Source organism: Octopus bimaculoides, chromosome 5 (genome assembly GCF_046866305.1).
Source record: "Octopus bimaculoides isolate indiv1 chromosome 5, ASM4686630v1, whole genome shotgun sequence".
Lineage (NCBI taxonomy): Eukaryota > Metazoa > Mollusca > Cephalopoda > Octopoda > Octopodidae > Octopus > Octopus bimaculoides.
The window spans coordinates 24,627,347-24,642,116 of NC_142932.1; the positions used below are offsets into that span (position 1 = coordinate 24,627,347).

The window sequence follows — 14,770 nt, forward strand, 5'->3', positions numbered from 1 at the left end:
ATGCCACAGATTTATATAAGTACAGTTTCCATCTGACACAGATTTATATAAGTACAGTTTCCATTTGACAAATTTAACTCACTAGGCAATGGGCAACTTGTCATCATAGTTCAAAAATCCAGATGCCATGCAGTGGAACTTAACTTGAACACTAGCTCAAACAATTAAATCAGGAAAGAATTCTACCACTTCTTTACAGATTATGAATTTGCAATCACTATAGAAACTGGCCTGAAATTAGCAAAATTTCTCAACATCACCACTGATCTTTCCAACTTCCAACATTACTTCTGCTGTAAGCCCAATAAAACAGTCAACTATACACATGGAAAGTTTAATCCTAGAGACATCCTAAATAATCTTGTTAAAATGTATCCCTTACAAATCCTAGCATTTCATTCCATGAGAATGTATTGCCTGCAATAATGAAACATTAACACACAGTGGCTTTAAAAGATGGAAAAAAAAAGAAAGAAAATCAATTACACCACCCACTTCCAAATGCCTATCTGTAAGAAAGAAAAACATAGTACTTGCTAGTATGATCTTCTCCTACATTTATTAGCTGTTGCAGTCATAGCAAAATTCTTCTTCTTGTTAAAGAAACATTTCCCATACTAACATATATATATATAAACTTTTCAATTAAAGCACTTTCACATTCTCCAATCTCAAACTCTGACCTTTTGATAACTTCCTCCATTATCTTTAAACTCAATAATTCAATCATTTCACTTCTGTCTAGTAACAACTGAAATTGTGCCAACCTCACTTCATGCCCAGTCAATTCAAAAAGTTTAACCAATGACTTTGTTTACTATGATCTTCAACAAACTTCATAGGAGTTACTGAAGTTAGATAGAAAGATGGTATCCTGTCATGTGATATGTGATACTGAAACTATCTATCTGTTACCCATTAAGAAAAGGCAAATTTTTATATTGTGTATGTAAGTTAATATTAATAGTATTTTTTTGTTTACTTGTTTTGTTATTGGTGTGGCTTATGATGTGATATTGATGAATCAAAAATAAGTGAATTGATTTTAACAGTTACTACATATGAAGGTTGCATTAATTGTAGAATATTTTCAGTACACCCAACCATCTTTCATGAAATCTGCCTCCAAATAAATTAAGTGTTTTCTATGTAAGAGTTTGAAAGAGCTCATATGATGGTGTAGCCACTATCATAAGTAAGATTTCTACTAAACTGATTTAAGACACAGCACTGCTATTTTTATTTTTATTTTGTATTCTCATTTGGTGTGGGGGAATATATGGCGCAGAAAGACAGTCATGTCTCACATTTTATGACATGGCATCATCTTGTCTTGTACTTCATTGACTGTAACAAAATCTATTGAAGATCATGCTTAGGTAGAAGAATGCAAATATGTTACATAGGTGGTTACACACGTTACTGATATAAATATAAATATATATATATATATATATATATATATATATATATATATATATATATATATATATACACATACATACATACATGTGTGTGTGTATGCGTATAAACACACACACACATGCACAACAATCCTACAAAGCCAGAGAATGAAAGAAGAGTAATATGGAGTTTAACTAACAATTGTCTGTCTTACGTAAGAGTTTTAAGATATCAATAAGGCTTCAATAAATATGGTTTTTTTAAAATTTTCAAAATATTCAAGAGGGTCATTATTCTTTTTTCAATGTGTTAGCATTTGTAAGAAATAACGAATTTCTAGGTGTGAAACAAATGAAAATTCTTATATAAGTATTTTACACCTCCCTTTACAAATTTCTCAAATACAATATTGAAAAAAAATCCACTAAACATGAGAAGAATAAACCTGGATTTGTTATATTGTGTAACTTTGTCTGTTGATCTGTTTGTTTTTTTTTGTCTTTAATAATTCTTTGATAGTATAAATATTCACATTATTTTAACTGCTATTCGTATTTTTAGTTTTTGTTTTGTTTCATCCTTTCTCTTATATTCTGTTATTCTATTTTTCTTGCCCCGTTTTATTTTTTTTTTTCATTTTTAAAACAACATACAAATTTAATTTAAATAATAACATTCAATCTCTAAAAATAATGAAATAACAATAGTGAGGTAATTAGAAAAAAAATCTGATTGGATGAATTGTAAGTTAATTAAATGATGAGAATGAGAATGGTAGTGATGATGATAATAAGGATGATGATAGTAATAATAATAATGATAATAATAATAATAATAATAATAATAATAATAATAATAATAATAATGATGATGATGATAATAATAATAATAATAATAATGATAATAATAATAATAATAATAATAATAATAATAATAATAATAACGATAACAACAGTGATAAAATTTAATCACAATGACACTGTTCAGATTGGAAAGCAAAATGCTTCAAAACTTTGATTTAATTTGGAAGAAAAAAATATCTGTTCAAGAAAAGAGAAATCAATAGTAATAATAATCATAATAATATATGCTTCAAATGAGCGCAATTAAATTTTTTATATGCTTTAATATTTTATTTTTTGTAAATAATGAGAAAAAAAATGAAATATTGATATAAGAAAATATTTGCAAACATGCAGAATTAAATAATTATGTGCAGCTGTATTTCACATGCAAGGGTAAAATTAGTGCTACCAAATAAAAGAAAATGAAAAGAATAAAATGAAAAAAGGTTCTGGGTGGGTGGGGTAAAAAGGGAGGTTATAAAGGGAAAGGGGCGCGGATCAGCATGCATGGTGTGACTAAGCCACAGTGGCATTCATTGGCCTCACTCTGGCATTAAAACTGTATCGTGCCAAATGCTTATATATATATAAATATATATATATATACTGGATTTTGTCATCATCATTAAAAAAAAACGAAAAAACAAAGATAAAATAACGAAAAACAGTTACTGCAGAAACGAAGACAAATGACACAACAGAAAAACAAAACTGAAGAAATAACAGAAATTCAAAAAAGAAGTTACAGAAAAAAAATAATATACAAACGTAACAAAAAACAAAATTAAAAACACCACCAACAACAACAATAACAACAACAATGACGACATACAGTGCTCAACTAACCAACCACAACATTCACAAGGAAGGTATATAGAGATATATATATATAAATATATATATATATACATATATATATATACACACACATATATATATATATATAAACACACACATATACATACATATATATACATATATATATATATGTATATATATATATGTATGTATGTATGTATGTAAACATATACATGTATATATATATGAAACCAGCACTAAAGGGCGCTGACCAATAAAGAATTAAAAAATAATTGAAATAAATGAAATGAAATAAATATTTTGTAAATAAATAAAATAAATTTACTTTTTAAAATCTGTATAAAATATGATGAAAATAATATTATTTAAACAAGAGAAAAAAATTAATATATTAACAACTTAGTAATTACAAGCTTCTGAGTGTGTAAGATTGTGTGTATGCAATATATAACTACATGTGTATAAGCACTAACAAAATTTTATCAGCACTGATATTTGTAACACCTGTAGAAAGAAGCTGCTTTGAAATAACATTCTCGAAATTTCTCACTTCAGTCTATCGCAAATATTGATAGACAAATTTTACTCAATATCATTTTGATATATATTGAGTCAAATGGAAAAATAATAATGATGATAATAATAATAATTATTATTATTAAAATTATCATTATTGTAGTTGATGTTGTTTTTAACTTATACATAAGGCCTCAAATTTTGGGGTAAGGAGCATAGTTTATTAAATCAATCTAAATAATTAACTGGTGCTTATATTTCAATCCTTGGGAGAATGAAAGACAAAGCGAGTCTCAGCAAGATTTGATTAGAAAATGTAAAGAAAGTACCACAAAGAATTTTTCCATGGCTTTGACAATTCAACCACGCAGTACTCGCAATTGTAATAACAATAAATATGAATATAAATTTCTGCTGAAGGTAGAGATGAGGCTAAATTTTTCAAGGGTAGAGGGAACTAAATCAACCTTCAGCATAATACTGTTATTTGCTTTATGAAATCCACATAAGAGAGAAACAAAGTTAACTGAGAATGATTGAAACCAAGCATTATTAATCCCTTATATAGGCACAAAGGTTTTAAGTTTATAGGCTTATAATGTATATGTACAAGGAGAAAATTATGTAATAAGTACAGCGGTGAATTTACACATATCTTAATTTTGGATTTTCTTCCTATAGTTATGCTAAATCAAACTCAACAATACTAATCCTGGAACTAATTATAATTTTCTACATTATAACCATTATCATAAATTGTGTAATCTACAATATTATATCTACACTATATTCAATTAGTTTGATCTCTTACCAGATCTCTTATTCTTGGCTGCGTACATGACCACAAACTAAATTTGAACTAATGAATTATATTTCTACCTGTGATCCCCAAGAGAAAAAGCGAAAAATTAAACTGATATAAAGTAAATGTATATATAAATACTGTACAGAGGCACCCTAAAGATGAAATGTATAGTTCAGGTAATTATGATATTACTGAAGGCATTCTTCAAATAAGTAGTTAATGCAAAAAGGTATGAGAGTGAAACTTCATTCTCCTTTGTAATGAAACACACCCACATACTACCACTACCACTGCTACTACTACTGATAATAATAATAAATGACCTGATGCAGTCCCAGCAGTGGTTCTCATGGCTTCTGATCTTAACTGATTAGAAGAAGTGTTAACATGTACATGTTTGTCTTAGTGTAAAAGATGGGCTACAGCAAATATTCTGCTCAATACCACAGATGTGCTTGTCAGTTACTTGACCTTAATTAGTTGAGCATGTCCTTTGGTGGCTGATGATATATGCATTTCAGATCATGGACAGGAGTAGTGGGGATGCTTCATAAATATGTGTTGAAAGGAATTCTTTGGGGTTTGAATAATTCACCTCTGGAAACATGGGTATTTCATTCATCATCCTTAAACAACTCTTATTCAGAGACCTTTTGAGCAGGATGGGCTACTCAACCTCAAGAAAATTCTAAGTGGGCTCCACCTGCAAGATCATGCATCATTTATTTTGATACTAGATCACCATGTCATGCACATATGGTTATGATGCATGAGCTAGGTATATCAGATGAATAGTCATAATAGGTATTTGGGGCTTCATATATTTGTATCCCATCATCACTTTCATGGCATGCACTGCTCCCTCACTCAATAATAGTGATAATTCTTTCTAACACAGACACAAGGCCTGGAATTTCGAGGAAAGGGCCAGTTGACTACATTGACAACAGAGTGCTGCTGGTACTTATTTCATCGACCCCAAAAGGATGAAAGGCAACGTCAACCTTAGTGAAATGTGAACTCAGTATGTAAAGCCAGAAGAAATGCTGTTAAGCATTTTGTTTCATGAGCTAATGATTCTGTTAGCTTGCTGCTCTAATAATAATAATAATAATAATAATGTGTGATTCAGTGATTGATGCTAGGAAACCAGATATTGTAGTTGATAAAATGCTGAAGGAAACTAAGATCATAGATATTGCTATATTTGGGATGTATGTGTGACTGGAAAAGATTGAGAAGTACAAAACACTGAGAGATGAGATTGCATGTATGTGGGTAGTGAAGAAAGTAAATGTCATCCCAGCAGTTGTAGGGGCAACGGGAGTATCAACAACCAGATTTGAGAAATTTGTTGGAGAAATTGGGATTGATATGTGGGTAGAACATGCTCAGAAAACTGCTTTATTGGGGACAGTGAGGATTTTGATATTGCTACTTGGATGTTAAGTATTGTGGAAAGAGACCCTGTGAGACCCTTGACAACAAACTGTTATCTGCTCATACAAAATTAGCAAGAGCAAGTGAAATTAAGAGCTCTGAGAAGTGAAATGGAAATAATAATAATAATCATGTCTATATATTATACATATATATATATATATATATATATATATATATATATATATATATATATATATATATATACATGTATCATATCTATCTACCTAAATGTGTATGTGTGTGTGGCATATATTTACAAATATAATATATCATCATCATCTAACGTCTGTTGTCCATGCTGGCATGGGTTGGACAGTTTGACCAGGGCTAGTAATCTGGAAGGCTGCACCAGACTGCAGGCTGATTTAGCATGGTTTTCTAAAGCTGGATGCTCTTCTTAACACCAACCACTCTGAGAGTGTAATGGGTGCTTTTATGTGCCAGTGACACAGGTGCCATTTGTGTGACACCAATATCTGCGATGACTGTGATTTTGCTCGGCTTGATGGGTCTTCTTGAACATGACATAATACCAAAGGTCTCAATCATTGCCTCCGTGAGGCCCAACACTCAAAAGGAACTCAGTCACTTTACCTCTGTGAGGCCCAACACTTGAAAGGAACTCAGCCACTTTTCGTCTGTGAGGCCCAATACTCAAAAGGTGTGCTTTACGTGCCACTAGCACAGGTGCCAGTTACATGACACCAGCATCAGCCATGACTATGATTTCACTTGGCTTCATGGGTTTTCTCAAGCACAGCATACTGCCAAAGGTCTTAATCACTAGTCATTGCCTCAATGAGGCCCCACCACTTCGTTCCATGTCTTTCTGGGTCTACCTCTACCACAGGTTCCCTCCACAGTTAGAGATCAGGACTTCTTTACACAGCTGTCCTCATCCATATGCATCACATGACCATACCAGCACAGTCGTCTCTCTTGCACACCACATCTAATGCCTCTTATGCCTAACTTTTCTCTCAAGATGCTTACACTGTCGAACATGCACACTAACACTGCACATCTAACGATGCATACTAGCTTCATTTCTTTCAAGCCTACACATGTCCTCAGCTATCACAGCCCATGTAGCATAGCTATTCACTCACAGGCATCATACAATCTGCCTTTCACTCTGAGAGAGAGGCCCTTTGTTGCCAGCAGAGGTAGGAGCTCTCTGAAATTTGCCTAGCTTAATCTTATTCTCACAGCTACACTCTCAGAGCATCCACCTCCACTAACTTGGTCACCTAGATAATGGAAGCTTCTACTACCTCTAGCTTGATCCCCTGGCAGTTGATGGAGTCTATTTTCTGCACATTTTCAGCATTTATTGTATCTGTGAATCTTCTGCATACAAAAGCAAGTTTCCCTGTTAACCTTTCTCTGATATTGCTGCACCTTTTATGTGTCCAAAGCTTACATCAGGTGCATCTAATGGAGTTTCTACAGATTGAGCACAGCCATCTAACTGAAGGAATATGTGATTTTTATATGCTTACTAAGACTTTGGTTTTTGCTAGGTTAACTCTAAAGGCCCTTTGATTCTAGGCCTTGCTTCCATACCTGGAACTTCTTCTCTAGTTCTGGTAGTGATTTAGCAATAAGAGCAATGTCATCAGCATAAAGGAGCTCCCAGGGGTAGCCTGTCTTAAATTCCTGTTACTGCCTGGAAGACTATGATAAACAAGAGGGGGCTGAACCCCTACTTGTACCCTGAATTTTTTGCTGTACTCATTGCCAACCCTCACCTTACTGGTAGCATCCCTGTACATAGCTTGTATGGCTCTCACCAACCACTTGTCTATCCCTAGTTTCTGCATTGACTACCACATAAGGGATCGGGGGACCCTGTCAAAGGCTTTCTCCAAGTCAACAAAAGCCAAGTACAGAGGTTTATCATTGGCTATGTATTTCTCCTGTAGCTGCCTTACCAGAAATATAGCATCAGTGGTGCTTCTCCCTGGCACAAAACCAAGCTGCATCTCATCTAGGCTTTCTTTGTAACTTTCATCACCTGATCCAACAATTTGATACCTCTGTAATTATTTCTAAGGCATCACTTTTACCTTTGTAGCAATTGACTATGATTCTGCTACACCAGTCATTGGGTATGACTCCTTCATGAACCACCTGATTTACAATACAGGTGACTAGACCCATAACCCACACTGCCAGATATTTTAAGCATCTCGGCAGTGATTCCTGATGGGCCGGGGGCTTTCCCTGTTTTCATATCTTTAACTGCTTTATCTACCAAAGAACTGTCGATTCGGGTAGCTGGTCCTTCAATTAGGTTAACATTTGGCAGGCTCTCCTCCTCCCATTTTCTCTACATTCATCAGTCTTTATTAATGGCATTTCCAAGCCTCTTTCTTTGCAGAATCATTAAAAAAATATATATATACTTTAGAGATAGAATCATCTCTATATATAGAGCACATCAAAGTGCTCAGTGTATCTGAGCCATAGAAAAATAGGAGAAATAATGAAGAGAGACAAAAGATAGGTTACCAAAATATATTCTATAGTGAAATCATTATATGCACCAAATCATGTGCTAAAAATATATAGATATATAAACATACTCAAAATATATTAAAAGTACATTAAAAATATATAGATATAAATATATATAAATAGTGCCCCTGGACTGGCTTGTGCGGGTGGCACATAAAAGACACCATTTCGAGCGTGGCCGTTTTCGTGCGGGTGACACGTAAAAGCACCCACTACACTCTCTGAGTGGTTGGCGTTAGGAAGGGCATCCAGCTGTAGAAACTCTGCCAAATCGGACTGGAGCCTGGTGTTGCCATCCGGTTTCACCAGTCCTCAGTCAAATCGTCCAACCCATGCTAGCATGGAAAGCGGACGTTAAACGATGATGATGATGATGATGATGATGATGATGTTAAGATTATATTAAGAATGTACAAAAGTATAGGTCTTACTTTTTAAAAATGGTATTATAGATTAATATTGTAAATCCATAAAGTTTAAAATTCGCTTAGTATCTGAGTGTAGAAAATATAATAAATCCATATAGGAGTTTATATCTAACTGTCATTTCTGGGGGCAGTGTGGTGCAAAGATGAACTTAAATTCTGTTCAATACCACTGCCTCCTTCATCAAAGAAGATCCAACTGGTAAGACTACTTTTGTTATGAACTATGGTGGAATTTGTTGCTGACAACCTTTATAAAGAGATATTTTTATTACTCTGGTAGATGGTTTTAAACAAATTATAAACCATATGGATTTACAACATTTTAAATATTTTAATATATTTTAATAGCCTTTTTAAAAAATAAATAGGACTATATTTTTGTACATTCTTAATATATTCTTAACATATTTATATCGATATAACTTTAATGTATTTTTAACATATTTTGAGTATGTTTATATATCTATATATTTTTGGCATAATGATTTCACAATGGAATATATTTTGGTAACCTATCTTTTGTCTCCCTACATTATTTCTCATAAATATATATATATATAAAACACACACATGTGAGCATTTATGGTTTGTATATATAGATACATACACACACATATTATAATCTAAACATATATATATATATATATATATATATATATATATATATATATATATATACACTTACACACAGGCACATATGCATATTAATTTAGCCGATAATATGACACAATAATCTTATCTATGAACCAATACACTATATTACTTATATTGATGAAGCAACAGACCAAGAACTTAGTCAATAAGTTATGAAATTCTTGAAATAATATGGATATTCCAAATTACAATGTTTGCTGATGCATTTCAATATATCATTGCATGATCATAAATGCAGTGTTTACATAAATGTTTGAGTTAAGTTCTACTTTACTTGATTCAAATTCTTTATGCAGGTAGCTCAAACATGTGTCAAGCACAACATAAATTTGATATAGATTTTTCTTTTTACCACTGCCATTTCAACTGTAGTTCATTTTCCATCTATCTAGTTAGCTATGTATGTATGTGTGTGTGTATGTAAAACCACTGTAAAAATCTTTTGTAATACCAGAATCATTCTATTGAACAATGTGTGTGTCCGTGAGAGGAGAGAGAGAGACTGAGAGAGAGAGAGAGGGTGAATGGGTGAGTGAGAGATTAACAGATAAGCACTTCACCTGTAACCATATATATAGGCATAAGATTAATTTTATAGTTAGTTATATTGCTAATTTGGAGCAGACAACTCATAAATCGGCACAGAAGCCTTTGCCTATGTTGGAACATTGCCACAGGAACCATAAATGGATCTTGTAATGTAGAGACCCATATCTATAAAGCTTAGCTTAGATCTATAGACCTAAATTGTGGCATCAACCAGAAGCATATCACTGACAAAATGGAAGTACTGTTCAAGATGTATATCTTTTCCCATCAGGACATTATTAGGTACAACGTAACAAAGTACATCTGATTATTGAAAAGAGTAAATGGTGGTATTTAGTATCATGTAAAGTTACAAAGAAATGCAAACCTTACATGAATGCTAGATGAAATTGTGGTCTATGCACTGTGGAAACAAGGCTGATCCTCAGGAAAGCTCATATCCAAAATAGTATATGCTTATGCCAAATGAGAGATATCAAGCCTCTCTATGCACGAAAGAAAATATATTTTTTCATATAATACACCTCCACTAAATCTGCCATTGATTCTGCCAGGGTTTACCTGGGCGAACCCCTCCAAAATAAAAATATTTTATTGAATAACATTTAATTTGTTCTACTTTTTTAAATCCTATCTTTTATTCTTCCTTTATCTTTCCTTTTAAAATTTCTTCTTTCTTTCTTTTTCTCATTCTCAATTTGCTTTGATGTTTCCTGTATTTTATACTTTCTATGTATTTCTTGTTTTCTTTTTTGCTGACTATTTGACACCTTTTGCAAATAAACTGTTATTTCTTATACAGAATTAAAAAAAAAAACAGGACCCAGAGAGATTCATCCTTTGAGAAATTCTGAAAGTGCTCTCCTTTAAACCAAAATGACATATAGTTAACAAAAAAAAACAAAAAAAAAACTTATCCAGAATGTTGAAGTAAACAAGAACACCCTGTATTATCTGTAAGAATCCTTATTCTGAACCACAGATGCTACTGGAATATCTTGAAAGAAATTGCACTTATTTCTCAGCTGATTTAAACATTAGAGACATCCTAAAATGCTTATTTGGCTGTGTGATACAGTGTTTGCTTTGTAACCACATGGTTTAGGGTCCCATCCCACAGCGTGGCCACTTGGACTAGTGTCTTGCCAGACTAATGACTTGTGAGTGAAACTGGCAGGCATAAACTGTGTAGAAATCTGTCAGTACATACGTGAGTGAGTATGTGAATGCTTACATTCTCAGCATGGAGGCGCAATGGCCCAGTGGTTAGGACAGCGGACTCGCGGTCATAGGAGCGCGGTTTCGATTCCCAGACCGGGCGTTGTGAGTGTTTATTGAGCGAAAACACCTAAAGCTCCACGAGGCTCCGGCAGGGGGTGGTGGTGAACCCTGCTGTACTCTTTCACCACAACTTTCTCTCACCCTTACTTCCTGTTTCTGTTGTGCCTGTAATTCAAAGGGCCAGCCTTGTCACACTCTGTGTCACGTTGAATGTCCCCGAGAACTACGTTAAGGGTACACGTGTCTGTGAAGTACTCAGCCACTTGCACGTTAATTTCACAAGCAGGCTGTTCCGTTGATCAGGATCAACTGGAACCCTCGTCGTCGTAAGCAACGGAGTGCCAACAACAACAACATTCTCAGCATTTTCACAGAATACTATCTGAGCAAAATAGTGATGGTGTGTCTTTCACCTCATGTAAACAATACTGATGGAATTTAAAAAATCTCTTACTTGAAAAACTGATGGGGATTGGGAATAGGAAGAGTATCTACCAATAAAATACTGTCTCTATAAGTTTTCATCCAACCTACGCCAGCATGATAAAGCATGTGAAATGCATGAATACATATCATGAGCAAGATGCCTTATGAAGAGCTCATGCATTTCATGAGTCCAGTATATAATCACTCAGGGTATTCTGACCTTCAAGGAACAAACTCACAGTCTACGATGAGACTGTTTAATCTACTAACTAAACCCATGAAATAAACGAGTTCTTTGTAGGACTACTTGCTGATAATAAACTGTAGATAATTATGTACAGAGTTCTTATTCAAACTATGGCCTTCAAACACACACACATCTACTAAAATATTCACACACATGCATATCTATCTATCTATATCTATCTATCTATCTATATCTATATATATATATATATATATATATATATATATATCTATCTATCTATCTATCTATCTATATCTATATATATATATATATATATATATATATTTATATTGCTCATTTAAAATAAATAGAAAATTGAAGTGCTAATATGATGAACAGTTATATTAAAGTGTTTGAAAGCTAGCTCCTGGTGAGACAAGCAATATGGATTTCTAAGTTTAACCACGTGACTTCATTAATAACATTTATAGTTTCCTCACCTTTAATAAATATGACTTTTGATTATGCAAGAAACACATTTTTTTAAAATTTAGTTTTCACAGGGGTCTTGGACAATACTTTTAAGTAAAATTAATAATTAACTGAAGAAACCCCAGTGCATTTATTGATGCAGAAAAACTAAAAGGTAATATCAGTCTGAGCAAAACTTAACTTCAAATAGAGAGGAACAAACCTAAATACAATAACTGATATAGTCCAATGCACTATCATCTCCAATGTTTTCAACGTATAGTTATGTACTTACTGTACTCCAGCAAATGTATGCAGACTGTTCATGAAGCAAGATTAGTTATAGTAACTGCCACATATTACATGGTTTATTTTTAGATTGCTTTCAATTCCTCAAATCTGCATATTAGTATAAATGTGGCAAGCACTAAAAGAGACATTTATTAGATTCACTACACAGATTAAAAAGGACAAGAAATAGAAATAGAATAGCACTCATGCCGAAGTGCATCACTTTTAGCAATACACATTACTTAATGTTTCTAAGCCAATTCTTTAAAAAAAATTACCGAATGTGCACTTAACAGAAGAAACACTATTATTATTATTATCATTATTATTATTATTATTATTATTATTATTATTATTATTATTAGTAGTAGTAGTAGTAGTAGTAATAGTAATGAAGGTGGTGAGCTGGCAGAATTGTTAGTACGCCAAGCAAAATGCTTAGCAGTATTTCACCTGTCACTACATTTGGAGTTCAAATTCTGCCGAGGTCAACTTTTTTTTTTTACCCTTTCAGGGTTGATAAATTAAGTACCAGTTGCATACTGGAGTTGATCTAATTGACTTGCCCCTTCCCGCCAAATTGTGCCTATAGTACAAAGGATTATTATTATTATTATTATTATTATTATTATCATTAATATTATTATTATCAGCAGTAGTAGTAGTAGTGGTAGCAGCAGTAGCAGTAGTAGTGGTAATTGTTGTTATTTAGGAAAATGATAGAAAACCATTGATGTAATACACATCATTTTCTTGTGCTCATATCTGTCCTAATTTCATTTCAAAATTTAAACCATTTATGATTGATAAAATACATAAAAATAACACATTAGTACCAAGCCATCTCGTACATATGATGACCATGATAAAATACATTTTAAGTTTTAGATATCTGGCAATTCTCAAGCCTATACATAGTAGCAAGCTGGAAAGCTCAACAAAAGGAACAACTGACCCAACTTAATATAGGATTCTTGAAATATTGATGAATTTAGAATTCAGACTGTGACCTACTTATTAAATTTGTATAATCTAATTTTTTTCAGATGTGCCTGCATCTAATCTTATAAATACAAAATGTTCTTTTAATATGAGAAAACTGTATTGTCTAATTAATGTATTTATTTAATCATGGGCTCAAAGGAACTAGATTGCTGTTGCTTAGCTCCATATCAAATGTGATAGATTGAACTTAGGATAATGTGTTCCAGACATGAGCATACTACATTTTTGAATATTAAAATTACAATGCTTGGTATATCCTTTCAGACATTAGGGTGAGAAAAAGCAAGAATTGGTTGCTATTTACAGTAGAATAAGTTACCACATGAAAGCTCTCTTGAACTCTGTGACCAGCCAACATACACTGATGTCAGCACCATTTGTTAGTAAGCAATATTTTAGAACACTTCACCCCACACCCAACATTTTCTATTTCATTCATTCAGAGAATTAGTGTAAAAGACAGTGTGAGGTATGTAATACTAAGGGAGATGTGATAAATGGCATGAAAAAGGCAGGTAGTTACATATATAATCTTACATTGGTAATATTATAAGGACATAAAATATGAAGTAGTTTACTCAATAATAACCAAGTCTAATAATTCACTAAATATTAATAATTCTTCATTTTAATTCATTGAAATTAAAAATATTCTTTTCAGGGACATTTTCATTGTTTTAATCTTTAAAATGGCATAAAATTTCCACTGCTGTCATTAATATGAAATAAAATTCAAAAACAACTGTACTCCAGTGAATTTTAACTGAACTGTGATACTAAACCAGTTTGGATCCCTGATTTCTGCATTATGTTGCTAATGAACCATAAAAGTTACAAAGACAAAATTCTCCCATTTTCTCTATGTCTGTAAATCTGGGGTCATTTACCTAAACAATTACAGGGTAGAAGTCAATTCTCAATAAATCAAATCAAGCATCCAGTTTCAGAACATGCTCAGATAACTTTACTCATATTAAGAAAAGAAAGAGCATCATATAATCTCAACCTATTACAAAATTGAGGCCTTGCATAAATGTTAAAAACAGCAATGGTTATTAGTAGATTTTTTTTCAGTACAATTTTCAAAAATTTCTTTTTTAATTCAATTTTTTTTTATTAAATATGC

At 32.5% G+C, this 14,770-nt stretch overlaps 1 protein-coding gene across 24 annotated transcripts in view; it reads right to left on the reverse strand.

Annotated features, from left to right (window-relative positions):
• Positions 1-14,770, reverse strand: part of LOC106876426 (uncharacterized) — a 1,215,830-nt gene that overhangs the window by 87,968 nt on the left and 1,113,092 nt on the right. The window lies entirely within an intron of this gene.